Source organism: Camarhynchus parvulus, chromosome 5 (assembly GCF_901933205.1).
Source record: "Camarhynchus parvulus chromosome 5, STF_HiC, whole genome shotgun sequence".
Lineage (NCBI taxonomy): Eukaryota > Metazoa > Chordata > Aves > Passeriformes > Thraupidae > Camarhynchus > Camarhynchus parvulus.
This window is the reverse complement of record NC_044575.1, coordinates 16885085-16908910: the sequence shown is the minus strand read 5'-3', so window position 1 is coordinate 16908910 and position 23826 is coordinate 16885085. Positions and strand designations below refer to the sequence as shown.

Here is a 23826-nt window from a genome sequence, read left to right as displayed (position 1 = left end):
AGGAATGCACTTAGAGCAGGTAGCTGGGTGTGCAGCTGCAGTGGGAGCTGCAGGTTGTGCCCTGGCTGGGGGATGTGGTGGGAGCCCCAGGAAAGGGACTCTGAACTGGTGCCAGCCCTTTGCGTGACAAAGTGTGACATGTGGCCAGGTGACTGGACTCAGCAGGATGACACCCTTACAGTCTGTGGGCTCCATAACTGGGCAAGTAAGGAGTGAAGAGGGGGTCACTGGAGCTGCCTGCTGTGATGGGACTTTGGTCCCAGCAGTGAAAATCTGGGGTTGGTGGGGCTGTGACTGCCAGAGTGGCTCCTGGGGCGCCAGGCAGGCCAGTTTCCCTAACAGGCTATACTGGAGTTACTGGTTCTTTCCTGTGGCTGTACAGGGAACTCAGACATCCCTCTGGGACTGACTGCATTAAGTGGCTCAAGTTGTGTAGACGTGTTTGTGCAGTTTGAAACCCAAGCACTGTCCTTTGAGCAAGAACCTTTTGGGTTGCAGCTGATGTTGCTCCTGGTAGCTCGTCGTTCATTTGGAAGGTCAGCCATGTGAGTGAGTGCTTACCTAGCAGTTCTGCCATTTTTTGTTAGTGTGGGTGGGTACATTCTCACTTCAGGTCTTGTGTCCTGGAGCTGGTTAAAGATTGCATGAGGGGCCCTGCTATAAAGATCCCAGCAAATTCAGCAGTGTTTTTTTACTGTCTCATTTGTGGTTTTTTTTCCCCCCATTATCTTCCATTTCTTCCTTTTTTCTCATCCAACTATTTATTTTTAAATGAATATATGTTTAAAAATGAATTAAAGAATTCCACAACTGTGAGATATATAACATCAAAAGTCAATGTCATGCAGCTCAATGCTGAGCTGCAGACTCGCTGTTTGACTTTGATAAAGCCAGCTGATCTATGGTATCGCTTACCTGTCAGTGAAAGACAGACAGCTACCTCCAAGGGGCTTCTGAAGGGAAGCACAGTCTGGATTTTAAATTCATACTGAGTGCTGACAGCAGAATGGAGAAAGGAGAAGGTATTGCGTGTTCCTGTGTAACCAAAATGTCCAGTGAAAAGTCACATAGAGTAAGTCCTGCTTTCTTTTCTCCTTTTCAACTTCAGTGCTTTAGCTTGAAGATTCTGCAGAGATTTCACTGACAAATTATAACTTTGAATAGAGACGAAAACTCACTTGTTTAGCTTTTTCTGTTTAAATTTCAAAAAGCATCATGGTATCATAGGCTACTAAGCTGACAAAAGAAAGGTCAGTAGGAGGATGAGTTTTCTCTGGGCAAATTTCCTGACCCAAGACAAAGGCAGCAAAGAGCTGTCAGAATAAGTTTTTGTCACAGGAACAGAAGAGGAAGACTGGACACTTATCAATTGGTCTTCACAAATGGGTTGCTCTGAAGAATCATAGAAACATTCCAGCTGAAGACTGGAATGAGGCCTGGAGTCATAGTGTGAAAAGATTGGTTTTGGGGCTGTCATATCATCCTTGCTGTTCTGGGTGCTGGCAGCGCAAAATGTCTTGATGGCGGACACAGAAACCTGATTTTTGCTCTGGAATGACCAACAAACGTGATCTCATTTCTGAAAGAAGAGTGTCTTTCTCTTCTGAGTTTTTGATGGATGAATTGAATTTCTACAGAGCCTTTCCACCCTCACCTGTGACTGTCCAAGCCAATCACTTGCTCATTCATGTAGCTACAGAGCTAATTCTGCTTCAGCTCTGGATAGGTTCTGCTGGACCTAGGCTTGATTACTAGCTCTGTTTACCACAAGGGAGCAGTTATTAATGTGCTCTCATTTTTAAGCCTGTTATAACTCCTTCACTTTGATTAATTTCATTGTGGAGCTCTTCACTCTTTTAGCCTGTGTAAGATGTAATTCTGATTGTAGAAGTGCTTCCGTAGTTTCCCTCCCAGCTGAAGGAGGAGGCAAAAGGGCTATTGATTTTTATATAAAGATGAGTTTAATGAGACCTGGGGGTTGGGCTTGATCCAAGGCTTAGTGGAGTCGGTGGCCATCAGTCATTAGGTTTCAGTGGATTTCAGGCGCTGGTATCTGACTTACTGCCATGATGTTCAGCTGCCTGTGTAGCAGGGGTTTTGTGGGTCTTCATAAATCGTTCAAAAGCAGCAAACTCTGATAGTGGGGGAGGGCAGGCACGCTGACCAGATACCTAACAGCTTTTTCTTTTAATCTTGTGATCCGTTTTCTCCTATTTCTGTACGTTTCAACCTTGAATGTGTGGTCGTGGCACATGTGATAGCAATTTGTAATGGAGCACACAACCCCAGATAAGACAGCAGAGCTCTAACAAGGAGCTTTTAGAGAGAAAAGATTATCTTTAACTCTGAGCTGAGTTGTAATTTGGTGGATATTAATGCATAGATTTTAAAAAATGAATAGTGTAATTGGCGATAGGAAGGGCATTAAAAACATAGGCGTGAGCTATGAGGGATGCAACTCAGAGGTTCAACTGTGTTAGCAACTGGGCCAGATCTGACCTGAAGGCCAGTCATACTCTGTTTTTCTTTCACACATTTGCACATGTTGATGCTTTGCCTATGAGCTTCTGCCTTTTCCTTGAAAAAGGAAAGATTTCTGTTGCATGCACCAGAAGACGGCCCGCTGCACTGCCCCAAACCAGCTTGTGGCAGACATCCCCAAAATACCAGATTATCTTCTTAGCCATAATTCTCTCTGCAAATGACTGCAGCAGCTCAAGCTTCATTTTTCCTCCTCTCCCACTGCTTTTTCTCTACTGACTTTTGATTGACTGGTACTCTAGGTCAACCAGATGCCGTCCATTTCCCCTGATATAAAAGTGTGGAGCAGTGCATTGCTCTTACCTATTCAACCTGCAGGAGCCTGTTCTGTGTAGAAGCAGGGTTTCTCTATGGTTTGTTCCTGCAGATGTCATTTTCCAGGCTTCTTCACTATACAGTGGTAAGTAATGTATTATTGGCTGGAGCAAATTGGTGTGGCTATCCATTAAAAATAAGAATAAATGTATTATCACCACAAGATGCCATTCATAGAAATGGGGAGAGGAGAAAGTTTTCAATGCACCTGACTTGTAAGGAATCCAGCTATTGCTAAGGTCTTTGTAAAGACAGATTTAATCTGTATGTCTAAAATATAGTAAACCTAAAGAAAACAATGAAATAGAGTATCCTTCTTGGAGCTTACTCTTTTTTTTTTGTCAAGTACACAGAAGGAAGATAGATTTTTTTTTTCCATAGGGGAAGGATCATGAACTATTGTTTATCTGCCGTGTTTACTCTTAGCAATGTAGCTGTACAAATAAAAGGAACAGAGTTCTTGTATCCCATGAGTGGTAAATGGAAGTAGGATCTATATAATAGCTATTGTAAAATCCATGTCTTGCCTTGGCTTAGAAAGCTGCCGGTCACTCTCTTAGATGTATCATTCAATTTAGTGATGCTGAGCATCTGTTTAAACAAATAGCTGTAAAACTTGTGACAGAACTAGTACTTTGTCCTTGACTCTTGTCTTATCTGTAGCTGTAGCACCCAATTAGTCCTTCTGGGCTCTTCTTTCTGTTGTCATCAGGTGCCACGTGCAGTGCCATCAATGGACAATGCAGCTGGCAGGTTTCTCAGACTTGCCTGCCTTTCTGCAGAGGCTGTTGTTACTCTGCACCTCAGTTTGGTTCAGCCTGCAGTGTCACACAGCTGCCCAGAAATGCACTGGCTGTTGTGCTCATGATGGACCTGTTGAATCTCTTCAGGCAGCCTCATGGCTTGCACACACTGACTTGTGTTTGGATGAAATGAAACAATAGGAAGAGACCTTTTCTCTCACAGTAAATTTAGTTAGGTGGGAATTTGAAAATCTTAGCCCACCATTTCAATTTTGTTATGCAGAATTCCTGTTTGGTACTATCTGCCTAATAGCTTTGTGTTGGCATTTGTTGTTCCCAGTTTACAGGTGCAATAACTCTGAGGTCAAACTGGAGGAGAGGAGGGATTACCAAGGTCTTTCTACATGCAGCTTGTGAAAGTGAGATGAACAAGGCAGCTTGAAACTTTCTGACTACCCCAGAGGGTAGAGTATTTGTCTCCTTGTCATTTTGAGGCTTGCTTTAGAGTCATGCATTTTGGTGTAGAGGCTGGATATACCTTACTGTAGGTGCACAGTTTGTGGTAATTGGGAGTGGGGCTGTGGCTGAGCCTCATCCCTCATGGGTACAGCTGTGAGAAGCACAGTACAACAATGAGCCATGGGGCCTCCAGGGACACTGACCAACCACCAAAGGGAACAGAGGGCACACAGCTGCAATGCATCAACATGAGGGGTATAAAAGGTTGGGCTAAAAACCAAGAAGGGCAGATGCTTCAAGCCTTCTAAAGGGGTAAGGTGTTACTCTGTATGGGTTGAAGCCTTCTGAAATTGTATGATGATACCCTGTGTATTGTGGCTATTTCAACTTGATGTATGCTGCAACATATTACCTTCTCTCCTCTGAAGGAAAAGGAGGTAAAAAGATTGTAGAACGGAAGAACAGAGAAAAAGGGGGGGGTTGAATGCTGGCTCAATATTTTTTTGGCTTGATTAGAAGATCCTGACAAGGATGAAGTAGAGGGCACCTGTGGTCACCGAGGTTTTGTGTACATGCTTGGGGATGTGTGTAATGGTTTAACATGTTGAAGACCAACACACAGTGTATGTAAAAATGGTTGTGTGTTGGTCATTTGTATGAGGCATTTCTCTCCTCAGAACTGTGTGAATGTTTGCAAGACTGCCTATTTTCTTGTGAATGTAAAGGGTAGCAATCCTGGACATGCATTTGATTTGCTCTGGCTGCTGAGCCTTTGCTGAGAACTCAAGTTTCAGTTTTCTGTGAGTGAGAGTGGGAGGAGGCTGTAAATGCTGTTACGGTGTTTAACTGGGGAGGGGAGGACAGAAAGGAGGGCTGGGTGATTCCCAGTCTGTCCATAGCTTCCACATTGTAGACCAGCTGCATGTGACCTGCATAGGACCGGCCAGTGCTGCTGCTGTACAGTGCTGAAAACCTTCAGAGAGGGGGCCTGTGGCTGCTCCAGCTGCCTGAGCTGCCCAGCCCTGCAGAACAGTGTCAGAGGTAACTGAGGACTTGCTGAGTGCTGCTAAAATCATGTCACTTCCAGCCTTGTGCGACTTTTTACAGTAAGAGCATTGGAGAGTAGGTTCCCTTATGGGAGAGTATGTTTCCTTATGGGATTTCCCTGCTTCCCACATGTGACTCCTGCTGGCTCCCCTCAGTACTACCAAGGGCAGAGCTCCTTGGTGGTGCTCAGTTCTGCATGTGTGCAGTGATCCTTTGTCCTGTGGTGGCCTTGAATGGCAGTGATTACAGAATGAAGGAGGGGTGTTGGGGTAGAAGCACCTGACTGTCTAGCAGCTGGTTTTTCTTCAGGATGTGTGCTGGGTGTCTTATTGAGGAAGTCTGTCCATAATATTCCCTCTGCTGTGCAAAGCTTTCCTGGTGCCTGCTGGGAGCAGGGACAACTGTGTGTGTTTTACTGTGTTTTGGGTCCAGAAGTGCTGTGTGGGTGGTAGAAAAATGGCAGAAATGCACATGTGCTTTTCTAGAACTTGCACTATTAATAACTGTGTACTTAATACTGATCTCCGAGTTTATACCCTATTATGGATTTATTTATTAAATGCACTTATGACAAGAGGCCTCTGACCCCTTGTGCTGTTGATATCTTTTTACAAAGTTGGTAGAAGTAGAGATAAACTGACATCTGGAGGCACATGGGTGGTGATGGCATAGTAGAGCTGAAGCTCTTTCTTAATGGGCTCGTGCTCTTTCTGCAATCAGAATTGGCACACATGACAGTGCTGCTGCTGTGCTTTCTTTTGGCCTAGTTTTCTAGGTGCTTTTGCCCATACAAATTTCTGAGAATTGATTCTTCCAGGGCCTCCACAAGCTGTGCTGTGAGCTGTCACAGAGCATTTTGCTCATTTGTTCTAGGTGACTTTGCCAGGGTCAAGGTGAGTCGATAGCTGAGCCCTGAATAGAACTGAGAATGCCAGATTGCTGCTTGTTTGACCCCTGGAAGCTGCTTTGATAGATTGCTTTTTTGGGTAGTGGAACACTCGGTATTTTGGGTACATTTAGAGAACTTCCACCTGTGGCTTGTGGTACTGGCATGTAGATTGTTTTTTCTTTAGGATGGGAAAGACAGGTGAGAGGAGGATGTATGATTACACTGGGTGAGGTTTTTCAGGGGTTATTTTCCTTCCTCCCATTATTATTTACCATATGGATAGCCCTTCTTCCTAAGAACAATATTATGCTTTCAAAACCTTATAATCTAGACATACATTAAAATACCCAATGTTAGGAAATCTTCCTCCTTCCTTCCTCTCCAACAATCACCACATGCATCTCTTTCCTTGCCAGTAAAGGCTCAGTATTGAACACTGGTGTCAAGGCTTTTATTATAATCTGAAAAGTGTAAATTGAGAAGATGAAGTAGATATCTGTGTAGTGTATTTTCTAGGTTATTCTTAACTTGAGAACAAGATTCGTGCTTTATTAGTTTTCTCTCTTTTGTGCCCTGATATTAACCAGATGAGGATATTAACAAAAACATATAAAAGAAATAATTAAAAAAATAATAAGCAGAGTTGCAAAATATCAGATGCAATTTCATAACTAAACGTGGGGTGGAAATTAAAAGTCTGGAAACCATACTAGAGCAAGCACAATGTCAAGCTATGACCTTAACAACATACTGTCAAAATTAAAGTGGTGTTTTGAGAGTCTGCCCCCAAGGATTCGTATCTTTGGGAGAGTTTGAACTCATTAGTGCTTAAAGGCTACCTTTTCATATACCTTTCTTGTATATGAAAACATTTTTAGAGCTATTCTATTGTCTTCTCTTTTTCTGTCTTCATACAATAAGTTTGGCTACATAACATTCTCTGTGCTCCTACCATCTATGGTGTGGCCCCCCCTCTTCTCTCCCCATTACTATTTCACAGCTTTTCTGCACTTCACAATGATACTGCTTTTCCAGTAATGGTGTAGCTTGCAGAACTACATTAAGAAATCCCCCAGATTTTCCCCCAGAAAACAAAACAAAAAAAAAACCCAAAACAACTCTCTAAAACACCACAAGAATTGATTTCATTTGTGTATAGAAAGAGGAGTGATTAAATGTGTGTGTTTAAAGGAAGAAGGAAATGTCTCTTACTGATTTGGAGTTGAATTGGAATACTGTGATAGATATTGAGTTTTACTGATGTCTTTGAATATGTAATAAGGGAGAAAATATTACTTTTTGTATTAAGGCCAGATGTACTTGAAGAAAATGAAGACTCTGTTAGAAGTTCCTGTTTCTGGGATTTCCCTATAATTGTACATGTAAAGGAGTTGCATGCACTACCCATGTAAAGTCACATGATTTAACATGCAGCTTTTTACAGTTTGTTCCCTTTCTCCTCTGCATGTGTTTTATTAGCAACAAACAAGCAAACTGATCTTATGCCAAATGCCAGTGGTTGGCAAATCCCTCTAAAATCAAATTGTCTTCCTGCAACTCATTGGGAAGCGTTAGCTATTAGTGAAGCAGGGCTCTCGAGGGAGTAATATTAGCATTCCCAATAAGCAGTGGAGAAGTATGGAAGTGTATGTTATAAACATCAGGGATTATATTGTTTTCTCTTCTGTGTCTAGGACTGATGTGGTTTTTTCCAGTTGACATATTTAAGAGGTTTTTTTGACCCAAGATGAAAATGAGAGGTCACTTGTTTAAGTGGTGTAAACACCCGGAGCTACAGAGAAGACAGACACTCCTGGTTTAGCCAAGCAGATAACTGCAATTTTTTTGTTAAGTGTTTATATTGCCCTGTTGGCTGAAATGAGTGTGCTTCAATTTTTTTGTTTTCGTATGTGAGGATCTGGCACCGCAAATTCAATTTAAATTCTAATGGGAGTGTGACTAGAGCTGCATAAATGACATCTGCCTCCACATTAGAGTGGTCATCCATGGCAGAGATTTCAACGTGGATTCTCACCTTGAAATGAACATCCTGATGACTGGCCATGAGTTCATGTTGGGTTTTTTTTTCCTGTTTTCTCTGGCTGCCAAGTATAGAGTTGTTTATGCCAAATAGCTAATTTTCTCTGGGGGCAATTTTGAACCTTGCTCCAAACTGCCCACTTGCTAATGTGCTCTTCTAAATTGTGGCTCAGATCCCTGCTTTGTGTTGATACGGGAAGGATTTGACCTAGGTGTTATGACTCTTTTGGCTGTGGGAGAAGAATCAATTTTATCCCACTCTTTGGGACCCTTAAGAATCAAAAAATGAAGCACAGCCGGGATAGAGAGGGAGGGTCTCTTGCCCAAGGATAGTTTTCTTTCTAAGTCAACAAATTTAACCTAAATGCTTCAATAACTTTAAGTTAGTCAGATGTTCTTTCACCTTATTTTGGTGAAAGCATTCATTGTTTGCCTGAAGCTCAGAGAGATTATGCAGGTTTTGTACTTCTCTGTAGAGAGTTTCCAGGAGGACAAGCACAAGGGGAATAGCAAGAATTCTCATCCTTAGCTTCGGACAAGGATACTCCAAGATAGTTTTCTGTCTTCAGTAGAGGAAAGTCTGAGGTTAACTTTTCCAGTCACCAAGTAAGGTGACTGGTGCATCTGCACAGGGATGTGAAAGGGAACACAAATGTAAATGTATGAGTGTATCTGTTGTGTTTTATTACTGAGAAGTACAGTAGAAAATACTAGAGGAGGATTTTTATTTCTTTACAAATATTCTGTATTTCTTTTAGGTAAAAGTAAACTTCTACAAAATTATATGAAACACAGCTGCACCTAATGAACTAATGCAGGCTCTAGTTATATGAGACTATATTGTCATCTTTTTAAAAAGTCTTTATATATAAATATATCTATCCATACTGTCTTTCTATAGTAATGTTGATACTCTCAGGAGGTGTTTATACTTTCAGGAAACAATGTCTGATAACAAAGTTCTGTAGTTTGGTCAGACATGCTGACCCATAGCTGAAGACTGAGTTGGGCAGAGCACAGGGACTTTCTGTGTCTGTGTCCTGATCTGATGAACTGGCATGATAAATCATCTTCTTCCACTCCCTGGAATTCACCAGATATTAATGAAGATTTATATGGGTACACATGGTATGTTGGGAGATAAATTATTGCTAATCCTCTCCTGTTGCAACATTTGAGGAAGGGTAGGTCCTAGGGAGCAAATTTTGGATTTGTCTGTTGTCTCCTGTAGAGAATAGGAGCAGATGTTGATGTCTTGGCTACAGACAGTTCAGTGAATTTCTTCACCATGCTGAGGGATCTAATTGAATGAGGAGGGCTAATGGGAGGGTGGAAGTGTTTGCAGTACCATGGGAACTGACAGACTTCTGCTGCTGCCATGTTGGTGTAAACTGGCAGATTCCTAATGAAATTAGTAACCCCATAATCATTCATACACTAGAATCTGGCCTACAATGGATCTATGCACAGGGTGTGCCGTGCCTCTCAGAGGTTATGTAGTTCCTCTTTGCAGAAACAGAGTTTTTAATTGCTTTAATTGGTCTAGACTGTAGATATCTGATTCTACTAGTATATCTGCTGCTAATGAAATCTGTGGTACAGAATTGTTATTTATAAGTAGTCTATTGTTAACGGTGCTGCTGTAACAATTTAAATGTTCTGAGCTCTGTGTACTCTGATGGGCTTTTTGTGTATGTTTATTATATGGGAACAGCTGGGTATTTGAGAACACAATTTGTTACCAAGGTTTCTCTGGGTGGTAAAACTATATGACTGTTCCCCTGACTCCTGAAGTTTGTTAGGGAACCAGACCCTGTTGTATCCTATTCATAAGAAATTGTCAAAAGGGTATGTCATTCTCCTGGCTCAGTAGCCTTCTCAGCCATTGCTTCTCTACATGTTGACCTGACATTGTGGTTGGAGAGATACCTGAAGGAGGTGGTTGCTTGTTGCTCACTCATCTCTTTGTAGGTTATCTGTCAGGTTTGTCAAGAGCAAAGACGTTTAAAACATAATTTCCTGCAGAATGATGAATTCTCTTCTGTGCTCTGGGCTATTACCTTATTTTTGTTCTCTTTCTGTGAGCAATGTGCTTAAATTGCAAGGTTGGAAAGCCACGTTTGTAGAGTCTCTTTTTGTCCTGATGCCAGTGCAGGGCACTGTCTCCTTGTGTCAGTTTGCAGATGTGGAGATAGCAACTGCATGAGAATTACTGCCGTGTAACAAAGTTTGACTAAAAATTACAGCTGTCTAATGTTAGCTTGTAGTGTGTGATTTATGGGGCATGGGGGCAGTGGCAATGTCCTCTGACCTTTTCCACTGGGAACTGTGTAACCGTGTGTCCTTACTGCCCTGAGAGCTGCTCTTCCTGCTGCCTGCCTGGTGGATGCAGATGCTATCACAGGGCTTCTTTCCTGTGCAGAGTGTCCAGCAATCATGGGGCTTGAATAGGCATGGAGAGCATCCTGATCCAGTTGGGATGCACATGTTATGAATTGTCTTGAATTCAGTAAGCTTCACATGCTTCAACCCTGCAGGTGTTTTGTTGCCTGCCCATAGCAAGCACCCAGGAATGGAATGGTAGAAATTACTTTGGCTTTGACAGGATTTTGGTTGTTTCATTGCTACAGGATTTCTGCTGCTGAGTTCTGTGCTAACGTGCATCAGCACAAGAGGTCCTGACTGAAAGGCTATCATTGCTGTCTGAAGGCCTGTACAGGCTAAATTACAAATGGTTATTGTTACAAGTTTTGGAATGAGAGGAGCAGAAGCTCAGTAAACTACTCCCTACTTTTTTTTTTTTCCAATTAAAAATCCCCAACACAACAACTACACCTCTGCAAACTTCTCTAAGTGAACAGAGAAACACAACATGTACAGTGCGGTTGATTTTCTTCTGCCTTGCTCCAAGGCTTATCTGATCATCATGTTCTCAAAGATATTTTAAAACTGCTGGCTGTTATTTAAGGATGATATTAAAGTCCTTGCTTTGGAGAGTTTGGATAAATGTAGAATTTAATTTAATTAACCTTCATCAGTCTTTCTTTCTGCATGAAAAGGTGACCTTTATAAAATGCCATTTACATACCCAAGAGCCTGGTGCTTGCATTTTTCTATGTCTATGTATCTATATATAAAGGCATATTAAAACATGTTTACATATGTTTTAGGCATTTAAGGACCATTTATTATGAACAGCAGTGTTATATATACAGACATATATTGAAAAACTGTCCCCAGTGGTAGGCTCAGGTTATTCTAAGTGCCAGTTCTCATCAGAAAATGGGTTTAGAGCTGATGGATTAATCTAGGAATCAGCTTGTAGCAGAGTGTTTAGAGGCATTGCTAGAGGACATGAAAGCTATGGACTAGGCCCTGTGTATATACAGGAATAGAAATTCTCTGATCCAAAAAAGCCTGTAAGCTCAGCAGGCTGAAAAATGTGAGAAGACAGTGGCTCAGAGTGGGAAGATGACTATCCAGGTCACATTGCTTCACTGCATTTCTTCTGAACCCCAGTAGCAAGGATGCTGTCCCCTAGACTGACCTGTCCTTTCTTGTTCTTACATTCATCACTCATTCACATGAACAATTTTTCCAGTTTTCTCATGCCAGGGAGTCTGGAAGAGAGACTTCTTAAAAGCTTTCTTCAACTAAGACAAGTGTGAATAAACACAGTTTTTGGAGACTATGAAGTCTAGTATGCTTGTTAAGTTCCTCAGATTGAATTTGCCTTTAATATGCTCTTGGGTTAGGTTTCAAATGTATTTAAGTTTCCAAATATGTGAACAGATGCTTAGTAAAATTTTCAAAGCTTTTAACTTGCTTAGGTGCTTTTGAAAATCCCTTTAAATGTTAGTGTGCCTTTAATCTCCTCAATAAATTTGCAAATCCTTAGAGCCTGATGTTCAGCATTCAAGACTTCAACAAGGTCTGGAGTCTCTGCCTTCTGTCTGTATTTCTGTAGCTGTATTTATTGCAGCTGGGAGACTTGCATGCTCACTGGAACTTTGTAAATACAAATGGGTGCCAGTCTTAAATCTGACCCTCAGTAGTGCAGGTGTAGGATGTTCTCTGAATAACTGTTTTAGACACAGAAGGCATGTGGAGTTTGTAATGAACCTCTGTCCTGTTGCAAAGACAGTGTTCTGCTCTCACTTTTTAACAAAATCCCTTCCTTGAACAAAGTTTGTATAAAAAGAGGTTCCTTTACTGTTAAAAATATGCTTGCTCTGATTTATAACACCACACAGCTCACACACAATCATAAGGTCACTTTCTCGTGCCAGGGGATGACATATGATAGTAACCAGACATGTATGTTAGAGGGAGAGAATTACCTTAGCGTTGGTATCTCTGTTTCTTGCCTGCTGAGTAACTTAACAGTGGAGATGAATGGCAGAGCTAGTGCAAAAACAGTGCACTAATTTATCCTTGAAGTGTAGCAAACACACTGACATTACTCAGAAATGTTCCTCCATGGTTTAGAGCTGGAATTAGTCCCGTTATGATGATAGCTCAGGGGTAGAGGGAAAGAGCTCTTGAGTTTCAGGCAGAACAAAGTTGTTCATGGATTTAATTCCATTGCATTTGGTTTGAATAACTTACATTTGGGCTACTCATTTTAGGACCCATTTCCCTTTTAGAACCTGGTTTTGAAACCCATTAGCTTCAGTAAGCTTTGGAAGAGATTGCCAGAGTAAATATGCAAGAAATACTGCTTGCCAAGCAGTGAGTATAATGAGGTTTGGTGTGATAGCTGGGAGCTGATCCATTGCTTTAAGGAAGCTGCATCTCATGTTAGAAACTCTCTCCAGTGTTTCTTATTGCCAAATAAGTTTTTTTGTAGTTGTTGTTGTTCTTTGGTAAATGAGTACAATAATGATGTCACTAAGGATCATGGAGGAAATTTTAGCAAACTTACTGGTTTAATAAATAGGGTAAAGGATTTCAACTTCTAGAACACAATATGAATTTTATTTTTAAAGTGATAATTCTAAGGACTTCACTGGCAAATGGAAGCAGGGTATGAATAAATCTTGAGAAAGCTGATATGCCAATTAAGCTTTGAGAACCAGTTGCTGTTTTTTCCCAGTGATTGTTTTTTTACATTTTGTAGAGCTCTGGTTATGTAATAAAATCACTATTAACCCAATGCAATAAAACCTTGCAAATATTAAAATGATTGCCAGAAAATAACTGTCTCTGAAATTTGTACCACATACTACTTATTTTGTTCTGACATTTGCTCCATCATGTCTTATGGGTGCTCCTTAGAGAAAATGATATTACCCCCACCAGTTAGCAGTAAAAAGTAATGTATTCCTTGTCTGGGGCATGCACTAGATGATTAAAAGAGAGACCTTTGGAGGCTGAATTCAGTGATGCTCTAGCCTTTTTTACTTCTGATGCTCTCTGTGTCTCTCTGAGACATTATCTCATTTCTCCATTTCTGTTATTGCGTAGTGGTTTTTATCTGTAGTATCTGACTCTGAGACTTTTTGGGAGTTGCTGACAGTTTTTGACAGCTTTGGAGAAAAAAGATTATGGTGTCTGAACCGCCTGGAGCTTTCCACTGACTCCTGCCACTGCTGAACTTCATGTTAGGCCCTGGAAGGGACCTGTGTGGGACCATTGTACTTGTTCCTGAATTGTGCAAGGTGGGATAAAATCCTGGCACTGAAAGGAGTCTGTGTGCCACTTAGGCTTGTGTTGTCTCAGCAAGGTCTTGGAAGCTCTGCTGCCCTTAACTGTGAGGTGACTGTTGTACATTGTGGTGAGGGGCCAGACTGGAAAAATGCCTTGTCTGATTGCAAGGGACAGTAAATGCAGGGAGTGAAGGGGTGGGAGAGAGGCTATAGGAATATTGAGCCAACTCAGTCAGAGCTGTTGGGTATTTATACTTTAGGGTGATGTGTTTTTTTCAGTAAAGTCTCATCTGATTTCTGTGTAGTATCAGGTAGCTTGTAGCTTTTCTGTTTCTGAGACTTTGATAAGCACATTGCTCTGCATACACAAAGGTATTGCTTTATCTGGGAGTTCACCCTTGCATAGAGGAGAACTGTTCAGACTATTCTGCTCAATGTTTTCTAGTTTTCTGTAGCCTTTCTTGTGAAAAATGGTGATTTTTTGTTTTGGTTTTATTTGTTTTTTAATTTTTTTTTACCTTTTGCCTGTCCTCACTTTGGTGGAATCCACTTCCCTTCTACCTTGAATTATTCTGTATAGATGCCTTGACTTCAGATCCTGGTGCCAGGAGTGGGATACTGCAGGCTGTCACCAGTATCTCATCCCTATGACATTGGCACCTTGCTGGAGAGGCAGGTCTTGCTGATTGAGAGCTGCTGTTCTGGTTCATCTGCCTGCCAGTGCAGTGTCCCTCCATCCAGGATCTTTTTCTCAGCTGCCTGCAGCAATAACTTTAGATCTGCCTGCCATCTGGATGGCACTTCCCACAATATAACCTAGTGTTGATTTTTATGTTGGTTTGTTGTGTAATGCTGTAAATACATATGGCTGTGTATAACTTCTGCCTAACTGCTGCAGCTGTAGCAGTGAGAATGGGGGTTTGTGAGGCTGAGCAGATTTTTAGCTCTGCTCCTAATTTGCTCTGTGAACTAAGGTGCAGGATGCTTGCTCACTTGGAATGTAATTTTTTTGGCCTGATTTGAAAACTCTTAAATCAGTGTAATTTTTTTTAAAGTTTCTAAATACATTTTGAAAAAGGGGCCCTCTGATAATATTCCACTCAGGCTACCTATCTTCGTGTTGATGAGAAGTGTTTAGAAGCAGCTGCATAATATGTTCACGGTATGCTGAGAAATTATGCATGTGCCCTGCAACGCCAGAGAGAGATTTGTGTATCCTAATGCAGCTGCAGATCAGGGCTCTAGCTAAGATGGGAGTGTTTCATCCCAGCAGGGGTGACAGATTTACTGCTGGCAGTGTGATCAGTCACACTGATGGCAGAGGGCATGGGTCACTGCATGTTTTACTGCAAGACACACATAAAAGCCAAAATGCTTGTATTGTCATAAAAGCTGTCTGTTGAACTTTCTTGTTTTTCTCTTGTGCTAGGTTACATCCCAGAACACTTGGGAAACATGTGGTTCTCATTAAATGTTTCTCAATAGCTCAACAACAATCCCTGACCGGTGGAGGTCTGCGGTAACAAGCAGAGGTTGCCAAAGCGCTTGTGGCTGACAAAGCCAAAGTGCTGCCAGGCTGGGAGCCAGCTCACCTATCACAGTCCTCTGCTCTGCCAGCCTTGGAGATGTGGAGATGTCATTTGCTCCCCATTAGTTTGAGATGTTGCTTTTGTTTCCTCATGTCTTGGTGTCCAGCATGGGAATGGTGTCAGATGTTAGCAGCAGCAGGGAAATCACGAGGATGCAGGAGGTCCATTCGTGCCTGGTTATGCAACCATGGGATGAGTGCATGATTCTAGAAGTGAACCGTGTCTGATCCTTCAAGGACACCGGGTTGTCCTTCATTTTAATGTGAAACATATGGCTTAGTTTGAAACTGAGGACAACAATTCAAGCCAGAAAGACAGAACCCCGATGGTGGCTGTGATCTCTGGTGGCAAATAAAAAACTTCAGCAGCCCCTTTAAATCTTTGTTTGCCGTTTTCAAGTAACTTTGTCATTGGTTGCTATAGCTGAATTGATTAGTGGTGATTTCAACACGTTTGAACACTGAAATGATATCCATTCAGTACTTTAATTTTAGTTCCACTCTAATTAATTTTTGCTGTGACCTTCTCCCCTCCCCCACCTTTACTCTTCTGAATGCTGCTTAAGCAAAAGGGGGCTGGGAGGAAGATGGATTTATCACATTGTGTCCTGTATGTAACATTATCTAATTTTTAAACAGAGCCATTGCTAGGTGACTGGTTTTGGTCAGTGAGAGCTTTGACTTACAAAAAATTTTAACACTAAAAGATGCAGCTAGGCACTATTTTAAAGAAAAGAGAGATCCTATGACATTTTGGTTTATAGAACTGGTGTGTTTCTGACTTTCCCACCTTTTTTGTAGCTGTAGAGCAGGAAAGAGAAACAAACAGTCCTGACTTTTCGACTCTGTTTTTCAAGTGAACTATTGACATTTGGGGAAAATGCAAATAGGAGCATTCACACTTTGGTACTTAATGAAAGCAGTATTTGACACTCTGCTGTATTTGTAAAGCTTGAGTTAACCTCAAAAGTCAAAGCTGCATTATGTGTGCAACTTTAAAAAGAACCTTCTGTCACTGAAATTTGGGGCGGACATTGTTCTCTGGAGTACTTGAAAGTTTACTTGAACGTCCTAAATAAAATATGGAAGAATTAGGTTGTAATATGATTCCTTCTAAAAATCCCCAGAAACTTAAAACTAGGGTCCCCTTCTAAAAGTAAGAAGTAGAGGTACTTCGTGTTGCTTTAAGGAAATAAGCTAACTGCCTTTTACTGGTTTTATGGTGAAGACCTTGTTTGTTTGTGTTTCAGTACAAGCTTGGAGGGGAAGAAATAACAAATGCCTGTGTCATGGCTTCAGTTCAACAAGATATATGAAATCAACATTAAAAGCCAGTACATCAGTGGCTGTCTCTGGCACACTGTTCTGTTCTCTGAGGAAACGGGTTTCTTCCCACACAGGGAAGATGAATTAGCTGTGTGAGGAAATGGGTTTCTAGGATATTTTTCTGCAGTCAGCAAAGTGAAGTGAGATGATAGCATTCAACTTGTTTTGCTGTATCTAAGGTTTGGAGGTACCTAGAGCTTGAAATACTCAACATCCAAATAAGCTTGCAAGGAGCTGGTTTGTATTTTTCAGGCTCTGTTAAGGCGTGTAGGGGGAAATCAGAGCCACACCAAGTAAAATATCTTCAGCAGGGACAAATATTTCCTTTTAATATAATCAGAGCACTTCATGCACGATGACTGCAGCAGGATGTAATCTGCAAAAGTATCTTGTACTGCTCCTTGTCTGTAGGTCTCTTAAAAAATTGTTTGCTTGGATCACAAAGTCCTGCCCTAGTGTGCCAATGGTGTGGTTAGGGATTTTCTATAATTCTGAGCTATCTGAGATGTTGGACCTAATTACAGAAAAATCTCCATTGGAAATATCTTGTTTGCAACTTCGCATAACTGATGATCCTTAGTGAAAAATATTTTTCCTTTTTTTCCTGCATATATTGACTGGAGATTCTTAATCTACCTTTTGGAATGTTTATTGCTGGCCTGGTTTCAGCTAGGGTGGAGTTAATTTCTTGTCAGTAGCTGTTACAGTGCTGTGTTGTGGACTTGGAATGAGAATGGTGTTGGTAACACACAGGGATTGTTTTGATTTTTTGCTAAGTCGTGTTTATCCTAAGTCAAGGACTTTTTTTCCTTTGCATGGGTGAGGAGGTTTGCAAAAGAAGCTGGGAGGGAGCGCAGCGGGGACAGGTGACCTGAACTGACCAAAGGGATATTCCACACCATAGGACATCATGCCCAGAGTATAAACTGGAGGGCTTTGGCAGAAGGGGAGATCGCCTGGGTTCAGGAAGGGAGGTTGAGTGAGCAGTCACTCAGAGAACCCTTCTGTTATGGGGTTGCTGAGGGTTGAAGTTACGCAGTTGGCAGAATCACACCAAGCAAGGCTCCCTGGTTCCTGTCCTTATGGAGATTTGGCATCTGGAGAGCCAAGGAGTGAGCAGCAGCACCCGTCACACTTTAATAGCCCCACATGAGCAGTGCAAGATCTAATGGAGAGTGGAGTCTGAAAGCCTTATCATAGCCTGAATGAAGTCACACTTCCATGTGGGATGTAGAATCATGGAATGTTAGTCTTGGAAAGTGGTCTGTGATGCACCTCACGGGGGAGTAAGGCTAAAACTGCATGGATGTTGTCACAGAGTCAGCCTGGTCCACTTTGCAAGCGGGCTTGAGGTCTCCTTAGTGTTTGTAGGCATTAGAGGATAGATGCTATCCTTGGTATGTGCTCCTATAATTCTGTGTATTCAACAGAAAAATGTCACTTGGTGGCTGTGCTGTGTGATGTGTGCCTTGTGCTGTCAGCAGAGCTTGCAGATATATTTATAATGCAAGGGCAATCAGAGGAGTCACCCACACAACTGAAATGTTTTCAAGAGATAAAGGCTATTAAACTGCTTGAAAAGACCGGTTGGGTCTCTAGAGGGTGAAAAGCCAGTTTTGACCTTACAGAAATTTTACTTGCTGATTTTACAAAGGAAGTGTTAGCGGAAGAAAAAGATAAATCTATAATGGAATTACTTTCTGCTCTACAAAATGTGCCCAGTAGCAAGATCCACAGAAAAAAGGAAACTTTTTTTTTTTTAAAAAGCATGCTTTTTTCTCTTCCCCAGCGGTTGGGTTTTGTGGAATCCAGCTCCTCACATTCAACATTCCCTTGGCTGGCAGTGGGACTATCCCACGACATGTGAGGGTGATTACATCTTTGATTAAGGGGGAGGTTGGAAACTCTACTGAACAGACTATAAAATTTGTTGTCTCAGAGTGTTTTAAATGTACTACTGTAACTTGTAGTACTACAAACTGTACCAGTTTCCAGCATTCTTATTCTGGGATAATAATACCAATGGCTATGAACTGGAAAGCTTTTTCAGTAAAATGTTACTTTGCTGTAGTTGGACTGATTCCATCAGTGCAAAATGACAATCTTGTTTAAACATGGCTTATTTTTTTATCTGAAGGAAAATACTGCCGTTTATTTGATCTTTCTATGACAGTATCTTTATTTAAACATATTGATGCTTTTCTGAAAGGGCTGTTTCTCATACCCATTGCAATCCTTTTGCTTCATTCCTGTGATGGCTCTTATTGAAGAGAAAAGACCCCTGTGTGTCATTACTGGCACAGTAGTTACATGGGTGCACCTAACAGGGCAGTGGAAGTGTTTTTTTTCAGGAAGTATCCTTGTTGCTTGATAAACTGGCCAAAACAATGCCTGCTTTTGTATTAATTTCCTGAGAAATCCTGCTAGCCAATGTAAATATAATTGTTTAGCTAAGTAAGAGATGAGAAGAGCTCGATGAATTTGTTTGATGTTCTCTCTCTGCTCTGATTTCCAAACTGGAGTTGTTGACATGAGGGTAGAGCTGAGGCATGGGAAGTGTCTCCAGTTGGTGACTTGGGGTGTGTGTATGAGGATTGTTACTCTAACCAAGCCTCTGAAAAGGAAAACACTATGAAGCAGTGCATTATGATTTTTACATTGTCTTGTAGATGCTTGCTTAGAGAAGTTGCTTGCTTACAGAAGTTGTTCTCAAGTTTGATCATCTGCTAACTACATTCCCATTTCAAAACTGGCTGACATGTTCTCTGTATAAGTTTACATGTAATTAAGGCCAGCTAGAGTTGCTGAGAGGCTCCTGGGTATGGAGATGAAGAATGTACTACACTGCCTGCCTAGTCCAGAATATGAAGTGGGGTGGCTTGCGAGTACCACAGCAAAGGCATTGCTGGTCAAGCAGATTCCTTCAATTTGACTTCTCTTGCAGGCAGGAGCAAAGGGATGAGAGCTGTAATTAGAATCGCTTCCTCTCCCTTGCAGCAGGCTGCCTTGAGCCATAGCTCTGTAGCACAGGATTTATGCCTTTAGTGTCTGTTGCTCTCGCAGAGGGGGTTAGGATGTGTGGCATGAACCACTGCACAAGTCTTGTGAAGTTGTTTTTGAGCTATGAAATCACAGGATGAGAAGAGCTGTCCTGAGCTGCAAGACCAGCTTCCTGCTGCGTTCCATCAGCATGATAAAAAAGTGGCAGTGAGCTTCAGTCTCCTATTCTCTCACTGCTTGCTGCTTCTTCTCAGAAAGGTACCAGCCTTGGCTCCCTTCAGGTAGCCTCCATGAGGGGATAAAAGCAGGGCTTTCTCAGCTTGTTTTGCTGTGTACTTTTCCCACTTGCCCACCCTGTCTCCCTTGTTGGTTGGTGTTTTCTTGTCCATTGAACCATTAGACTGTTAGTTTATTTTATCTTAATGGGTCTGAAGGAATTTTTTTCACTGTTAATCTTTCTTATATGTGCCTCAGTTTTCATGTATTGGTATATATTCAAATCCAGTAATTCACAAGGCAGACGGTCAGGGAAATGAGTCTGGGATGTTTTTGTGAGGCTATTTCTTAGACTACCCAAGGGAGCTGTTACCACAGGTATGAATAGGACAGGCCTTGTTTTGCTGTAACTGTTAATGTACGTGCATTCAAGTAATGAATTCCAGGAAAACATCATCACTTCTCCTCAGGTCAGGGAGAATAAGGGAAAAATCTCTGTCTGCAGCTAAAGTCCTTCTTGACCTCACATGCTGAGAAATGACTGGACACACTGCTCTTGAAAGGAGAGATGTTACTGGAGTCATACTAATGAATTGAGATGTATGAGTTCAGTTCTTCTGCCATAAATTTCTGTGATCATGAGTAAGGTTCCTAGTCTCCTGAAAACCTATAAATGAGCTAAACAGTTTTTTTCTCCCAGCCTCATCTGTTTAAATTGTGATGTCTTTGAGGCAGGAACAATACACATTGTGCAGATGCACAGGAGGTGAAAGTGCCCAAGCTATCCTGTCCTGTCTGCTGCCTTTTGCTAACACTTTTGTGGTAAGTAGAACAGCATGGATGTGGTAGAGACTGGAAGAAGCAGCCAGGTGGAATGACATTTTTGAGGAAGATATATAGAGGGGCATAACAGAAATGTCTTTAAATGTTTAGATTTTGAGAGATTTTAGAAGGTGTAGGAAAACATTTTTTCCCCTCATGAATTCAAGCTATGCCTTCGTTCACATGGTTTTTAAAAGTAAGAGAAATTATAAACATTATAAAGGCAGAAAGGAAAGCTGAGGGGTTCATAGAGGAGGCAGGGAGGATGCCAGGCTTTTTACTTTGGGGAAAATAAGGACAGGAGAGTGGTTTTTGTGTCTGCTTTTACTGAAGGCACTCCATGTGGACTGGTGTTAGCAAAGGCTTTATGCTGTGTGCGTCACTGCTTTGTAAATGCTGGCAAGTTACACTTACTGGCTGCTGGACTCTGTACAGAGTGCTGATCTATAGATGGTTTTTCTTTTTCTGTAAAGGACACCTCCAATGCTAGCTGTATTTGAAGGCATAGAAAGTAGATTTGAAAAGCTACACACAGCAGCTGTCATAATTTACTGTAATATCCTGCTGTTTGGGATAACTAATGAGTGCGTCGGTTCCTTGGATGTGTTGAGCCAGATCGTTAATCAGTATCAACTGCCCTTGCTGCATGGAACTGGGGGACTTCCATATGAGTTGATATGCATTGCCTACATTGGGAGATTAATGTCTGGAAAGGAGGTGGTGTAAAACTGCTGGCTGGGTTTGTGTTCATTGGAGGTGAAATCCTGTACCTGGCTTGGTGTTGGGAATATTACAGTATTGGCATATCATGGAAAGCATGGACCAGTTACAAGAAAAAACCTTGTATTTCTAAGTTTGGGTGTTGTTTCTTAAGCTGCTCTCCTGCTCTGCAGAGCATGAGCAACTTGGATCATTTAATTCTTCACAACCTGTCCTGTAATGAGAAATTATTTCCAGACAGGTCCAGAATTTGCTTGACTTCCTGTGGCTGACTTTCAGCTCTTGTTCCCATCCAGCTGTGAGGTATCATCCTTCTGCTTTATCCTCCCATGAACTGCCTAATGTTAAAGCAGATCAGAAGTGAGAGGATGTTATCTTCATAGTAGGAGTTTACTTATATCTTAAGTGATACAAGGTTTTGATACAGCCACAGCATATTTCTTTAGTGTAGTCTCAGTGTAGATAGCAACAGCAGCATTTCTTAGAGTTGCAAATTCAATCTATGTTTTCAGTAGAGTAGTGGGTTCTAGTGTAGTAATGGATGGGCATCAGCCAAGCGTTGGGTGCAACACTGGCTGTACAAAGGGAATAACAACATGGATGTATGAAGTATAGAATAGAGAGTAGTTTTAGACTGTGCCAGGCTGAAGGTGAGTCAAAAGAGCAAAGGCAGATGGCAGAAGCTGCTGGGGAGAGGCAAAGACAAGACATCATCATTGTTACTGACTTGTGGGCCTGGCACGAATCTAACAAGAAATATGCTGGTTAGCTGTAATGCTGTGAGACTACTAGTGGCCAGAGAACAGCTGTTATCCCTGCAAGTTCAATTTCCACCTATAGCATTTAATCCACTTTGCCAGCTCTTGTGTGATGTAGCAAGTTGCAAGACAGAAGGACAACCAAAGCAAAGTGCTTTAAATTTCTCTTTTCTCGGGAGTGGGTACTTCTTTGTCTTCTCTGAATTTCTGAAGTTTCATGTTCGGCTCTCTGTCTCATCCTAGACTTGTGTGGAGCTTTGCTTTTTTAAAATACATAATTTTATGTATATGTGATTCTTTTTTTCCTATTTCCCCTCACTTTTTGAAGTATATGCAAACAGCTACTTGTATGCTGTACTGGCCAGTCTGCCTCAAAAAACCCCAGAAATTTCCCAAGGTAAACCTAGTAAAGAGGTATTGTGATGGATGGATAGATGGATTTGAAGAGAAGATCTTGGTTGCAAGATGGACCCATAAGTTGAAGTGTTGTCTCTGTAATGTGTGAGAACTGAGGGGCAGAGAAGTGAAGACTCAAGCCCTGCTGGTAACTGCTTTGCCTGGGGAATAGGGATCAAGTCAGGAGGTAAAGAACTGCATCTACTGTTAAAGAAACTAATATGGTGCAATGTGGCTTTGCTGTAACTGATTCAGCACAAAACTTCTGAAAACCATTAAATAATTTCAAGTTGTTGATTCCAAACCCAGGTAGGGTCTCCTGACAGAGTGTAAAATATTCCAATGTATTTGCAGCAGTTTATGCCAGCCTACATTTCTACAGTGGAACTTAAAGCAAACGCAGAAAGTGTGTTTGAAAGTAATGTTAATTTTTGATGAGGTGCATTTGGTTTTCCAGAGAGCCTAGTGGTGGTAAGGATCCCATTAAATTTGTTTCTTGAACCCTTCTCCAAAGGGAAGATGTTTGGGGCGCCAGCAATAGGTATAGTTTTTTAGTATCTTTGGTATAGAAACTTAGTACCTAGGTATTGATTTAGATGCTTTCTGAACTGTGCAGGTAAGTGTGGGTTGTAAACTGTAATTGATCCTGTTCGAAGGTGATAATTTGACTCCAGTATAGATCACAAATTTTCAATGTATTCTGTGCAGTTTCTCTATAATAAGTCTCTCATCTTGTCACCAGTTCTGGTACTGGTGTGTTTGAGAGCGTTCCTCTTTGGACGGTGTGAATGCTGCTGTCCTGGCTCACATGGACCTGTGCTGTACTTCCCACTCTGAGTGGGTCACATCCAACACTGTGACCGAGCCCCAGTGCTCTGAAGTTGCTGCGCAGCATCTCTGCTGGCCCAGCAGTGCTGCCATGGCCCGGCCAGCAGCGTTATTAGTAATGGCTGGTGGCTCTCAGCAGTGCTGCTGCTCTGCCAGCACGGGGGCCTGGGGCACAGCCAGCTGCTCTGTGGCCAGATGGAAGAGCAGAGCAGAGGGAGTGCTGCAACCCGAGATGGAAACTCACTTGGATTGTGTGTTTTGGATGGTTGGTTTCAGAGAGCAAAAGATCAAAACTTGCCTTAAAACTACAAATGTGTTTGTGGTAACTTAAAGTTAACTGCAAAGAGCAAGGATAGGAGAGGTATGTCTTCTCCCTGGAAGTACCATGGTAAAATTTGTATGGTGTAATTTACTGTTTTGGAGGTTTTCTGGTTTGAAAATGTGTATCTTGGTGTATCCATGGCAACAAAATTAAGGTAGCAGTTGGTTT

General features: G+C 41.7%; 1 protein-coding gene across 5 annotated transcripts in view; it reads left to right on the top strand.

The window, feature by feature from the left end:
- Positions 1-23826, top strand: part of TSPAN4 (tetraspanin 4) — a 416627-nt gene that overhangs the window by 35870 nt on the left and 356931 nt on the right. Inside the window, exon 1 of one of the 5 annotated variants that reach the window (XM_030950223.1) lies at positions 20467-20634. The exons of the other annotated variants lie outside the window; for them this stretch is intronic. The gene's annotated coding sequence lies outside the window, so the exon portion shown is untranslated. Of the gene's footprint in view, positions 1-20466; positions 20635-23826 lie in introns of those variants that run through there. 5 annotated transcript variants of the gene reach the window in all.